Consider the following 9,797-nt stretch of genomic DNA (forward strand, 5'->3'; position numbering starts at 1 on the left):
GGCTCCCCCTCACACAACTGAATGGAGCAGATATCAGTTCCAAAACTGCCAGTCACCAAAGCAGAAGGAAAGAGCTCTGGAGAGGGCTCCACACAGCAATTAAATGCCCAGACATGACATGAGTCACTTTCACTCACAACTCATTGGCCAAAATTAATCACCAGGCTGCACCCAACCACAAGAGGGCCAAGAAGTACAATCCTTCCATGTGTTCAGCAGGTGCGTAGCCAGAAATATTTGACAAACAACGCTAATGACTTCCACATGCTCTAAATGTACAATGACAAGAAAGAGGAGAGACGAGCGTTAATTACTAAGTCTGTGTTTGGATCCTGGGCCCTGTGCAACCATGTGGATGAATAAAATGTGCCCCACTCCTGCCCCAGGGGGTGAGTCTGTGCCCAGAAATAGACGCTCAGACACATTTGGATCTGTTATCTTGGAAATTAAAGAGATGTTCCAATAGAGGCAGCTGACAGCCTAAGGCTTGGTGCTTACCTCTCTACCCCTTCCCCAGGCTCTCCAAGGACCTAATACAGCCTGAGGCACTCTGTCACCAAAACTCTTTGACAGCTCCTGGAAGTGCCTAGGCTAGGAGTAGGCACTATATTCATACAGCTAAATCCCTGCCCTCAAGGAGCTCCCAGTATAATGACTGTTAATATGCTGTGGTTGATAGTTTCCAAAGATGGTCATCAACCACTCCCTTTCAAATCTAGACACAAATAATGCTCTCCCCCATCATTATGTGAAACCTGTTTCCCCTCGCCTTGAACCAGGCTGGCTAGGGACTTGTTTCGACCAATAGAATGCAGCAGACATGTTGTCCTAAACCTTCTAAGTCCGAGTCTTAAGAGAAATGGTCAGTTCAGTTCTTCCTGCTTGGAGCCCAGCTGCCATATGGTAAGGAAGCCAAAGCTGCACTACTAAGTGATTAGGGGCCAGAAGGAGAGAGGCCCTAGAGGGTGAGTGGCCGTCTTGGACAGTCCAGCCACAGCGGGACTCCCAGCTGAGCGCAGCCACACAAGTGACCTAAGCTTCACCAGATGGAGTAGAACTCTCCCGTCGAGGCCAGTCAAGAGGGGAAAAGTCAATCATTATTTGTAGCCACTAAGTTTGGGGTCGGTTTGTTATACACCAATAGGTAAGTGGAAAACACCATATCAGATGTTTGTGCGTGGTTCCAAAGGAGCCCAGAGGAAAAGAATCTGAGAATCCCTTAAGAGGTGTTTTAGATTGAGTTCTCTGGGAACAGACTTTGAAACAGAGTTGCATGAGGTTTACAGAGGAACAGAGGAATGCTCTGGAAAGATAAACCTATAAAAAGTACAAAAGCTAGCAAGGGACCAGCAATGTGGTTGCATCTTTGTACCCCCTCCTCAGCCAGCATTGGCCAGGGGCAGGCCCTGGCAGGGGGCATAACCTTAGGCAAGGGGGCCCTCTTGCTGAGAAGAGTAGCTGAGGAGAGTTCCCATGCAAGGAAACAACTGTAAGCCCTCAGAACAAGTGTTCTCGGTAGTTGCAGACAGAGGTGCCAACGCTGAAGAGGGGAGCTGGGAGGAGAACACAGTACCTTCCAAAAGAGGTGAGCCAGTGGCACTTGTGTGAGGGTAGGGAAGCGTCTGGCGGTGTGAGGAAGGAAATTTTCCAAGCAGAGGAAACAGCAAAGCCAAAGGTTCAGAGGTGGGAACATGCATGGCAGCTACAAAAAGAAGACTACGTAAAAGAGGAGGTAAGAGACGACGCAACAAAGACCAAAAATGTGGCCTTCCTCCAGAGGCAATGAAGAGCTGCTGAGGAGCTCTAAGCATGGCAGAGACGTGACGAGATGTGTTTTAGAAAGATTCCTCTGTTGGCAACACGGCGGGGAGGGGCCCAGCAGAGTCGGGTCTGGAGGCAAAGGGCCTGCTGATGATACAGGAGAGAAATGAAGTTCAGTGTCCAGCTCCTGCTAGTGTAGCCCAGCCGAGTCTGAAATGCCACTTTGCCTTAGCAGGTGGGTTCTACTGGGCTCCAGAAGGGGATGGGGAGTAGAACTTGGGGATATGGGGGGCGGGGTTTGCATGATGCTTGACCTCTTCTTGCAGGGTAGAAGTCTCTGCATCATCTCCAAGCATGGAGAGCTCTAGCCTCATGTGGGAAGGCAAAGGACACTTGGTTGCCTCAGAGGGCTCAGCGTGACCTAGGATTTGGAGGCATTCATGTACATCGGCCCAGATGTCCCTGTCCCAGGTGTGAGGACCCAACTGCCTCCCAATCAAAGCCCTGACCAATCAAGGCATAGCCAACTTGCTATGTTGAGAATTTAATTTTCTCTGGAAATCTCCTACTCTCATAATTAAACCCTGAGCCAAACTTCAGTTTTTTCTGCCCTCCAGCTGCAGAAGAAAGTCTGTTTATCAGATGGCAAGGAGGTCCTCTGGCTTTTGCCTTTCACCTCAAATTGGTGATGAATCACCCTCAGCGTTTCATTGTCTTTTTCCAATGCACTGAAAGCCCCCAGCAACAATTATCTAATTCCGTGATCTTTATCATTTGAAAAGACCCTGATGCTGGGAAAGATTGAAGGCAGGAGAAGGGGACGACAGAGGATGAGATGGTTGGGTGGCATCACCTACTCGATGGACATGAGTTTGAGTAAACTGCGGGAGTTGGTGATGGACAGGGAGGCCTGGCGTGCTGCAGTCCATGGGGTCGCAAATAGTTGGACACGGCTGAGCTACTGAACTGAACTGAACTGAACTGTGTGGTCTTTATCACTACGTTTTCCTCTGAGCCTCTCAAATGTTTGGGATACTACTCCCACCAGTGTGTTCCCTTCCAACCGTGCCTGTCCCAGTTCACCACTAGGGAAAGTTTGAACAATTGCATGGCTGGAGCATGTCAGGCTCTGTTACTACTTCCACCCGCCACCAGCCATGGGGTTCTCATTGCCAACTGGCCAGTGAGTGATGCAACTCCAAACTCCCACTTGAGAGTCTGTTTCCTAGGAACGACTCCTAGCACCAACTGTCGTAGGAGGTCAGGTTTCCTAGAAACGGACCTGGAATGGAGATGTGCATGCAGAGGGGCTTACTGGACAGTGATCCCAACACCTACATCTGTGAAAGAGAAAGGCCAGCAGGACTGGGCAGAGGGAGAAGATGAACTCTGATGCATTCGTAACAGTGACCTCAGTCAAACCCATGGTGATCTCTAGAGCAGGTATAACCCTTTAGAGACATCCCCAAATAAGGCAAGAATAATCATTCAGTCACTGAATTCAAGGGCTTCCCTGGTGGCTCAGTGATAAAGAACCCACCTGCCAATGCAGGAGACGTGGGTTCAATCCCTGGGTCAGGAAGATCCCCTGCAGAAGGCAATGGCAACCCACTCCAGTATTCTTGCCTGGGAAATCTCATGGACAGAGGAGCCTGGGTACGCTACAGTCTTTGGGGTCGAAAGAGCTGGACACAACTTAGCGACTAAATAACAGCACCAGCACTGGAGAGTGGGAAGCAAGTTTATTCAAGGGAGTGAAGAGGGAGGAGCCCATGCAGGAGGCAAAGAGTGTGCAGAAGGTGGGGAAGGAGAGATGATTGTTTTGACCTATTCAGACCCCACTAATGCCTGCCTTCCTATGTGGGCCTCATACCTAGGATAAATGATCCTTTAGGAATGTAAGTCTTTGAGTATGGCTTGCATAATCTCCATACAAACATTATATGGACACGTATACACACTGAGGTTTTGCAGAGGCAGAGACTCCAGCCATTGGCTTGTGAGCAGATCTTGACACTCATTAGCCAAGTCTGAATACCAGACTTGCAGAAACAGAGTGTACCTCTCCCTGTACACCTGGAAGGTCAAGCCACCCCAGCTGGAGTCTTGGCTTTGTCTTCAAGTCTGATCTGAATCTTGGCAACAACCCAAAACAAAGAGAGCCCAAGGCACGAACAGCATCATCAACAACAGTTGACATTTATTGATTGCCATTCGTGTTCCAGGTGTCTGCTAAGTGCTTTACAAACATTAGCTCATTTCATCCCTCTCCAGATCCTGTGAGGTGGGGCATTTCTGTTATCCCATTTCACAGATGGAAAATCAAAGACTCCAATAAGTTAGACAATTTGCCCATAGTTGCATACCTAATTGGCAGCAGAACCTCAATGGTGACCAGGTTAGAAACTTGATGTCCTTGAGACAAGCAGGACATGGAGAATGGACAGGACAGGACACGGAGAACGGCTCATTCACTCATTCAGCAAATATTTAGGAAGAGCCCACTGTGGGCCAAAACTGTTTAAAGTGCTGAAGAAGCCTCAGGGAGCTATGCCCACAGAGATCCTTTCCCCTCTGGGCCTCATTTTCTAGCAGAAGACATAGATACAGATGGTAATTATAGTATTATTACACTTACTCATTTGTGTGTGCTGAAAGGTGAGGTGCTTGTTTCAGGATGGCTCCCAGATCCCCCACTTCTGAACTGAGGCACTCACTTCCCAACTGCCAGGAGTACTGGTAGCCGATGACATTCTGCTGAGTCCTCCTCCTCCAGACAAGCCCTTAGAGAAAGCTGCTCTCCTCCCTGGGGGCAGTCCACATCCTACAGTTGGTCCATAAGTGGTCAAATAAGTGGGCATCCTTGCCCATAAGTCCCCCATATCCTTGCCTCAATGCTAGGCAACTCTGAAAGTCAGTCCAGCTCCACATGGGATCAGCTGGGCCTTAGTGACAATCCAGCTCTTCTCTCTGCCCAGTTCTACTTCCTCACTCCCTAGAGGTCTTGATCTGAGAGCTCCCCCAGGAAACACCTTGCAAGCAAAACTATATGAAAGTCTATTTCCTGGTGCACCCAGCCTGCAACAGAAAGTCTGCATTCTGTGGGAAAAAGGGAAAACCAGAGTGGAATAAGGGCCTTTGGGAGGGTAGGGGCTGAAGGGGCAGCAGATAGTAGCATTAAATAAAATAGTCAAGGTGATCTCATTAAGAAGTGATCAAAGACTTGAAGAAGGAAAGGAAATTATCCAAGTGGAGATGTGGAAGGAAAGCATTCTAGGAGGAGAGGGAACAGCAAAGACCCAAAGGCAAGAGCACAGCCAGGAGGCCAGTGTGATTAGAGTAGAGAGAGGGAAGGAAAGCAGGAGGAGCCAGGTTGGGGTAAGAAAGGGGAGAGGTCACAGAGAGACTTGCAGCCACCGCAAGGTTCTCGACTGTTTCTCTGAAAGGAGTAGAGAATTGACATAAAACTTCTGACTTGAAACTCCTCTGGCTACTGTGTAGCACAGAAGGGCAGAAGCAGGCCTACCTATTTGGAGGTCTTTGCCGTAAACCAAGTGTTACCGAGTCCAGGTTCCTACTGCCCGCCCCATGACAGGCCAATAAATCAAGATGAGGCGTTGGAGGAAGAAACAGCGACCTTTTTTGGAAAACCAACAGACTGAGAAGATGGTGGACCGGCATCCCAAAGACCCATCTTCCCTGAGTTAGAAACGTTTTTGGTGCAGGAATCCTTTGTTCTTGCAGCTCTTCACTTAGATCTGGTCCAAAGTCCTTATAAACCTCCAACAAGACAAATGTGATTCTCTGTTCTACAGCTTTTTATCTCTGTGTGCACTCAGTCACTGTCGTGTCCACCTGCTTGCACCCCCAAGGGCTGTAGCCCACCAGGTTCCTCTGTCCATGAAATTTTCCAAGCAAGATTACTGGAGTGGGGTGCCTCTTAGAGAAGACCGCTGCTTCCTGACCCAGGGACTGAATCTGCACCTCTTGCATCTATCTCCTGCATTGGCAAATGGATTCTTTACCAGTAGTGCTGCCTGGGAAGCCCCTGGTGGCTCTGACGGTAAAGAACCTGCCTGCAGTGCAGGAGACCAGGTTCAATCCCTGGGTCCGGAAGATCCCCTGGTGAAGGGAATGGCTACCCACTCCAGTATTCTTGCCTGGAGAACTCCATGAACAGAGGAGCCTTGCAGGCTGCAGTATGGGGTTGCAAAGAGTGAGACACATCTGAGAGACTAACACTTTCACTTTTATCTCTATATGAATGGAAAAGTGTTACACCTTTAAAGGTCAAAGCCCTAAGAATGGGATATCACGTATATTTCAAGTTACAGGCAACATTCTTTTACAAAAGGTGCAGAGCCAGCATGACTAAGCACAGGAAAGGAGCATAAAGGTTAAAGCTAAAGGAATGGATTCTATATGGGGTCAGGCTTGTTCTTCTTTGTGACACAGTCAGTTCAGTCACTCAGTCGTGTCTGACTCTTTGCAACCCCATGGACTGCAGCACACCAGGCCTCCCTGTCCATCACCAACTCCCAGAGTTTACTCAAACTCATGTCCATTGAGACGGTGATGTCATCCGACCATCTCATCCTCCGTCATCTCCTCCTTCCACCTTCAATCTTTCCCAGCATCAGAGTCTTTTCAAATGAGTCAGTTCTTTGCACCAGGTGGCCAAAGTATTGGAGTTTCAGCTTCAGCATCAGTCCTTCCATTGAATATTCAGGACTGATTTCCTTTAGGATGGACTGGTTGGATCTCTTTGTAGTCCAAGGGACTCTCAAGAGTCTTCTCCAAAATCACAGTTGAAAAGCATCAGTTCTTCGGTGGTCAGCTTTTCTTTTCTTTGTGACACAAGTAGAGGTCTTAGTAGGGGCAGTGAAGGTGGGGAGAAGTGATAGGATTAGGGATGTATTTCTACCCAGCCAGCTGAATTTGCTGATGGACTGGATATAGAATGTAAGAAAAAAGAGAGGTGTTTGTGATATTGTGATTTATACTAAACATATATTTGGTATATATTATAGTAATAGTACCCATTCCTGGCACAGAGCTCCGAAAACTCTTGGCATTTCCTAAGTGCTGAGAGTAACGAAGGTGTCCTTTGTTATGTCAATAAAGTGAGTTTGGAAAGCGCTTAGATAGGATGGGACTGGTTGCCAGGGGAATCAACCACACGATTAAAGGGCTGGAACTTTCAATCCCGTCCCCCACACACCATATACTCCCACCCCTTTCAGAAAGGGGCTGGAGATTGAATTCAATCATCAATGGCCAACAAATTAATCAATCATGCCTATGTAAAGCCCAAAAGGATGAGGTCCAGAGAGCGTCCAAGTTGGTGGACACTGGGAGGTACTGGGAGAGCGGTGCTCAGAGAAGGTATGAAAGCCCTTTCCCTATACTTTGCCCCATGCATTTCCTCCACCTGGCTGTTCCTGAGTTATATCCCTTCATAGTAAACCACCATCCAATAGGTAAACTGGTTTCCTGAGTTCTGTAAGCCTCCCTAGCAAATCATTCGAATGCAAGGAGGTTATGGAGCTTTTGATTTATAATTGATTGGTCAGAAGCACAGGCAAGCACCTGGCCTAACGATCAGCATCTGAAGTGGGGACAGTCTCGTGAGACTGAGCCCTTAACCTATGGATCTGAGGCTGCCTTCCAGTATATAGAGTCAGAAGTGGATTGAATTGTAGGACACCCTGCTGGTATCAGAGAACTGCTTGGTGACGTGAGGGGAAAACCTACAATTGGCGTCAGAATCAGAATGTTTCAGCCTGAGCAGTGGAAAGAAGGACTTGCCAAGACCTGAGGTGGGAAAGACTGCAAGTGAGGCAGGTTTGGGGGAGACCAGGAGTTCCACTTTGGACCTGCTGAGTTTGAGATTTGCAGGATTTCCACTTTGGACCTGCTGAGTTTGAGATTTGCAGAGTAGCAACCCCAGGTCTGAGTAGCCAGCTGAGCTCTATGACACGGTGTGATCCAGCTGGGTATGAGACCAGGCTCAGGGACACAGTGAAAGTGTGTGACACAGGGGTCTCCATAGCACAGGGGCCTGACTCCAGAATCCTGTCGCCTGACATCCCAAGATCCATTCCACGTTCCTATAATGGAGACAGACCGACCTGTGAATGAAAGACTGACAGAGGAGTCTCCATGTGACAATAAAGAGCCAAACTGTGCGCCTTTGGGACTGAGCTGAGAGTGTCTTTGGAGCTAAGAGTAGGGGGGAGTCCGTGCAAATAGAATGTGTCCCTGCATATGGACGTGGCTGGTTGGTTTGCACGAGTGCTCGTGTATGTGTGCTTGTGTAAATGTATGTGCGTGCATACTTCTAAAGGGTCTGTATGTAAGCGCACATTCCTCTGTGTTTGTGTGGGTGCGCATGCTTCTCTGAGTATGTGTAAACATGCTCCTGTGTGTGTGTGTACACATCTATGAGTGTGTGTATACATGGCAGTACAGGTCCAGAGAGTGCTTGCTCACTCCCTGGAGTGCGAAAGCATGTATGTGGGTGGGGGGCACACGGATATGAGTGAAGAAATGACGCCAGCTCAGGACCTGACACAAAGTAGTTGCCTAGTTGCAAAACACACAGAATAAACAAACAGCTGCCATCAGCCCTTGCAAAGGGACACTTGGGTCACCTGGAGAGTGGGAGTGGATTGCCCCTTCAGCCACCTTGGACTACACATGGATCCCCTCGGAACCCTGAACTTGGGGCTTCCCTGGCAGTCCAGTTGTTAAGACTTCACCTTCCAATGCAGGGGGTGCAAGTCTGATCCCTGGTCAGAGAACCAAGATGCCACATGCCTCTCAGCCAAAAAACCAAACTGTAAAAGAGAAACATTACTGTAACAAATTCAATAAAGACTTCAAAAATGGCCCACATCAAAAAATATCTTTTAAAAAAGAGGAATCTGCACTGACCAGTCCAGGACATGGAGGTCTCCCCCCCGACCCCAGCTTCCCTGGTCCGTGCCCTCCTGCTCCCCTGGGTGGCTTTCAGGCTGGGCTGGGGAAACTGCAAGCACAGATCAGGGGAGGGAAGCTGGTTAACTCTCCATTTGCCATTAAACATAATCAGGAAGAAATCTGTGTGGAGCCCGCTGCTCTGACCGATAAGTGATTCCCCAGAACAACAGATAAAAGCCTGGCCCTAAAGTGCAGCCAGAAACGATGCGTAATTGGCATGAGAGAATCCTTAAATCTGTGTGCGGCTTTTAACTTAGGAGGCTTCAATTACAATTAATAGTTCCCTTGAAGAAGGCAGAAGGAGTGATAGAGGCATTCCAAGGCCCGAGCTCAGAGCCCTGGGCTCCACTCCCAGCTGTTTAGGGGGAGCTGGGGTGGGGAGTAAGGAGGGAGGGGAAAGGAGGGAGTGGGAAGAGAGGCTTTGCAGGATCTCAGGCCCCCTGCTGGGTAGCATCCCTTACATATACCAATCGGACCAGTTCCCAAACAAGTTCAATTGCACTTCTGGACCTTTGCCCAGCCTTTCATGGCCTCCCTGGACTGTTGCTAATAGCAACAATTATGGTGCCCATTTTGCAGACAGGAAAGAAGGAGATACACCTGCCCCAAGGCTCTGGAGTGCAGCTAGTTCATCTGTATCTGCAACATGAGGAGAGGTCTGAGAGAGCATCCTCCCTTATGGTTCACCGGGACACAGAGGTTCAGAGGTGGGAAGGTACTTGGAAAACACCACACACAGCAGCGATCTGGAGTTAGCCTCGGAACCCATGCCCCCTGACTCTAGTGGTCGTTCCCTCTTTGGCACCACTGGCCAATGAGCCCAGAGTTCTCTGAGCATGGTTCTCTGGCACCAGCCACGTAGCCCCTTCCTTCCCCAATCTGCTCCCTGAGGTGGGGACTGAGGCCCGGCTGTGCCTACCTGGGGAAGATTGGCAGCCCGCACCCACGCCCGGGTCTGCCCCGTCTATCTGTGCTTGGCCAGTCTGGGCTGCCCACCTTCATTCCAGCACACAAATGTGCCAGCTCTCCCTCTGCTGGAGACTTCCTGCTCTCTG

Source organism: Oryx dammah, unplaced genomic scaffold (assembly GCF_014754425.2).
Source record: "Oryx dammah isolate SB20612 unplaced genomic scaffold, SCBI_Odam_1.1 HiC_scaffold_28, whole genome shotgun sequence".
NCBI lineage: Eukaryota > Metazoa > Chordata > Mammalia > Artiodactyla > Bovidae > Oryx > Oryx dammah.